The 4,383-nt window shown below is 43.3% G+C and overlaps 1 long non-coding RNA gene across 1 annotated transcript in view; it reads right to left on the bottom strand.

Annotated features, from left to right (window-relative positions):
- LOC140216093 (uncharacterized) overlaps nt 1-4,383 on the bottom strand; it is a 39,334-nt gene that overhangs the window by 6,007 nt on the left and 28,944 nt on the right. The window lies entirely within an intron of this gene.

Raw genomic sequence — 4,383 nt, 5'->3', positions numbered from 1 at the left:
GTTTGCTTTTGAATGCTGCTATCCAGCTCAGTGAAAGAAAAAAAAAAAAGATAATTAATATGAGCCGCAATTTCGCAGCGACACGCATCGTCAATAAAACACTAAAAATTTTTCTACCCAATGCTCTAGCTTAATAAACCTGCGTTTTAACGAAGGTGCGGTAGCCTCTGAACGCGAATTTGTGTATATGTGCATTTGTTAAAATGTGCGTCTGCCGCCACTGTCAGGGCCGTGACACTACGCATTTATGTATGAATCATAAAGAAGATTGAGCAAGCCGCACAATATTGCGCCAGTGGAACTGCAGAGCGCTATCCATAGGCGCCGACTACAGGGAGGGCTCCGGGGCCTGAGCCCCCTCCGGAGTTCTTACTTGGGGGGGGGGCTGAGCCCCCCCCCCCCTACACCTAAAGTGCCGTTACCAGAGCTTTGTCACCCACATCATTTCAGGTTTCTTCAGACTTTCCTCGACCTTTTCACTTGAGATTTTACTGGGGCTAATAACTTACAGCATCAGTGTTGACGCGGGCGTCCACGGCATTAAATTCTTACTTTCGCTTTATTTCTGCAAATCCTGACAACAGGAGGACACGTGCATTAGAAGCACTAGCGGCGGCTGCCTCATCCGTATTTTCTCACTTCAACATGCTTTTAAATTTCCACTGTAAACACCATGTTCATACACAATATATTTAAATATGCACACAGGACAAATTTCATTATATTTTTGAAAGAGAAGGAAGTAGCCAATTAACAATTATTTCTAAAGGTATGGATAGCCTATGCCTAGAGAATGAATATCTTGCTGTAAGTTCACCAGACTTCAGAGTGCTTTGCGTGCTTTTTTGACCATGAAAAACTATAGGCGTCAGCGACCCCTTCGGCAGAGACGATGCACGTGAACGTTCTGTGTTTCGCTATTGCTTCACTTTCCAGTAAGCAATGCTCACGACTCATTACAAAAAATTATAATTTACAACATTTATAAGGTATGGAAACATCGTCAGTTGCATGCAAAGGTCATAAATATATATAAGGTGTCCTAATTAACTATCCTGCACCAAGATTCTTAAAAAAAAACAATGCTTTACTCGAAGAAAACCTAGTGCATATTGTTTACAGTACAGTGGAGTAGCTGCCAGTAACTTTTTCGTTATTTAGATTTAGTTAGGTCATTGTAATTATCTAACTGGAGACATACTATCGTAATTATCAATGTGTCACTGAGCATTTGAGTGCACAGCCAAGGGACATCTAACTGTGGTATTTTCAGTGATGTACTAATTGTGTACTAATTTTTTTCCGACTGATAAACCCCACAAAATATGGAGAATACCATGTGACTGCGCTCCCACCCGGATCATAAAGCAGCGCCCTCAAACAGGCTCCAACTGAATTATCCAGAACGAAATAAAGGAAATAAAAACATCGTGATCAAGCTAGTGCTTTATCTGCTGCGTCTCAGCCGAAGTAACACGTCATGTTTGGTGTTGGAAACAAGCTGCGATAGCTGTTGTCTTAGCGTAGTTAAAGTGCATTGATGTTCTTCTTTCTTTTTCCCCACAATACCTACCATCACAAAAGCGAATTGACAATGTCAGTGCAAAGGTTTAAAGGTGCATTTTGTTTCGTCCCAGTCGCCATGTGTTTCTCTAATGAGCAGAAAGTAAACATGAGCCTCGCCTTGGGATCTGCAAATGGCAACAAGAGCAAGGCCGCAGATATATATATATCAGTCATGGAAGTGTGGCGGTAGACAAAATGCATTGACTATCATCAGAAATCATGAAAACCTGAGACAAACGAGCAGCTTCAAGAAACAGCGGCAGAGGACTCCAGTTTTGAGTCCTAGCCTAAGCACGGATGTTCTAGCATTTATGGCCTCAAACCTTCATGCTAGCGTGCGGGATGTGGCCGCCCAGAATTTCCAAGTCATCAGTTTGGAGGATTCTAAATGACAGCGTTTCACCAGTACCACCTTAACTAGCACCAATGCTTGGCAGATATGGACCTGTAGAATTGTCTAGATTTCTCTAATTAGGTCCTCACAAAAGCTGATGAGTCACCGGACTTTTTGCAGAAACACCCAGGTAAATTTGCATAATGCACATTATTGGAGGGACTCCAATCTACACTTGGTAAAGCGCAATTGGCACCAGTACCAATGGTTGCTGAATGTGAGGTTTGGAATTTACGCCGGTGCTATAATGGGTGCCATCTTCTTCGATCACACACTGACTGGACAGTGTCACATGGACGAAACCCTTGGAGGAATGGTGGATGAGTTTCTCAGCAAAGTCCCACTGTCCCGTCTTCCACTTCTGTGGTATCAGTAAGATGGGGCACCCGCACACAGCTGCAGCCGAGCACGAAACTGGCTGGATGTGACTTTTCATACGCAATAGATCGGAAGGCACTGGCTTGTAAATTGGCCCGCTAGGTCGTCTGACCTCTTTCCACTCGATTTCTTTCTTTGGCGTTATGTGAAAGATTGCGCTTACATGATCGAGATGAACATCAGATTAGTTTAAGGCAAGGATAACGATTGTCTGCTGTATAATTCCGGTGTAGGTCACCAAGAAAGCCACTGAAAATGTGATTAAACGGAAACATTACTGCATAGCTGCAAAAAAAAAGGATACCTATTCGAACGTGTCCTCTAGGCTGGTATTCAAGCGGAGCTTATGAATTCATAGATAATAAGGGCACACTGCAATCTGATGTCCCCCCCCCCCCCCCCCCCCACATCCGATTGCCAATTCGGCTCATTTAGAAGTGGTATACTCACTTTCTTGAACGCATCGGTTTTGCCTTTTCTATACACATTGGTTGCTTCCCGGTCTGTTTATTCCACTTTTATTTTTTTACATGAACCTGTTCTTGCAGCACGTATACACTTTCATGAAAAATCAAACGGTCACTTTAATTTGGCTTTGGTGCGAAGCAAGTTTGTGTCACGAAATATAGATTCACACACACTTTTTCGATGTGGTGTGAGCAAAGCCAGGATGTTGAAAGATGCTATGCCTAATACATTTCTTTTCACATTTCGTGCGTGGTCAGAGCGGTGCTTCGGCCACGTTATCAAGGGGCTTTTGTTATCAATGTGATCAGTCGGCCTTGAGAGACGGATAATAAGTGTGACATAGAAATGAAAGGAAGGAATAGCTGCAAAACCTGCTGTTGCTGCTCCTTCCATACCATTATCAAAGTGATGCACGGTCACTTCGGGTTTGTGACAGGCAATGCAGTTGCTTTCAATCAGCTTATTTGAGGGCACTGCTTTATGATGGGGGTGGGAGTGCACTCGCTTAGTATTTTTCATACTTCACGAGATTTCTTTGCCAGTCAGAAAAAATTTTACGCAATTAGTACATCACTGGAAATACTGCAGTTAGATGTCATTTTGGGGCGTCTACAAATGCCTCATTGAAGCTTTGAAAATGAGGCATTTGTAGGCACCCCAACATGACATCTAACTGCAGTATTTTCAGTGACGTACTAATTGCGCACAATTGAGTTACAAAATTGCGCACAAAATGAGTTAGATAATCCATTGCAATTACCGAATTAAATCTCAGTAACGAAAGAATTACTGGTGGATACTAAACTGTACTAGAAAATAATATGCACTAGGTTTTCTTTGCATAACACAACTACTCCTTTTTTAAGTCTTGGTGCATGATAGTTGGGGAACACTGTAATTTACTCGGCAACGGAAATGAGGCCAAGCCGGATTCACTCGAAATAAGAATCAACAGCAGTCGATCATGCGCAGCAGTGCTTCACAGAAAAGGAAAAAAAAGAGAGAAAGGTTGCAGTTTTGCCGGAAAGGCAAAGCAGTATTAGTGATGCCAAAGTATAAGACAATTACACAAAGGAAGGTTATACCACCCAGAGGACTCGGGCTGTGAAGTTAAACTGTCTCCTACTATGAGGTCTTGTATATGCTCGTGCTCGTATAACGCTGTCACTTCAGCGCTCAATTTTTCGAGGTCACACGAAGTTTAAGATATATATATATATATAGAACTTGCATATAGAACTTATACATGTGTAGAACTTGTATAAAGCTGGTGGAGCCCCAGCCCCCATCCCCGGAAAAATGAAAACTACGCCTGTGATGCTATCGGTCAGCCGACTGTCTGATCAACAGGATGACGCAGCATAGGCAGTGTTCAAGTGTCCGCTTTTCGCCTCCTTACAATAGTGATAACGCGTTTTTTATATGCGACTGCGAACCGCGCCGAGATAAAATGCAGTGCGCTAGGCATCCGATGCTCTTATCGCGAGCCATCCTTTCTCGCTGGCCGCCGTCTCTAGTGATAAGCACGATTAAGTAAGCGAGCCGTCTCTCCGGCTTGCCCGCGTGCCTGACGAAAC

The sequence above is a fragment of the Dermacentor andersoni genome, chromosome 2, assembly GCF_023375885.2.
Source record: "Dermacentor andersoni chromosome 2, qqDerAnde1_hic_scaffold, whole genome shotgun sequence".
Taxonomy (NCBI): Eukaryota; Metazoa; Arthropoda; class Arachnida; order Ixodida; family Ixodidae; genus Dermacentor; species Dermacentor andersoni.
The sequence above is the reverse complement of the archived record's forward strand: the minus strand, read 5'-3'. Positions and strand labels throughout refer to the sequence as shown.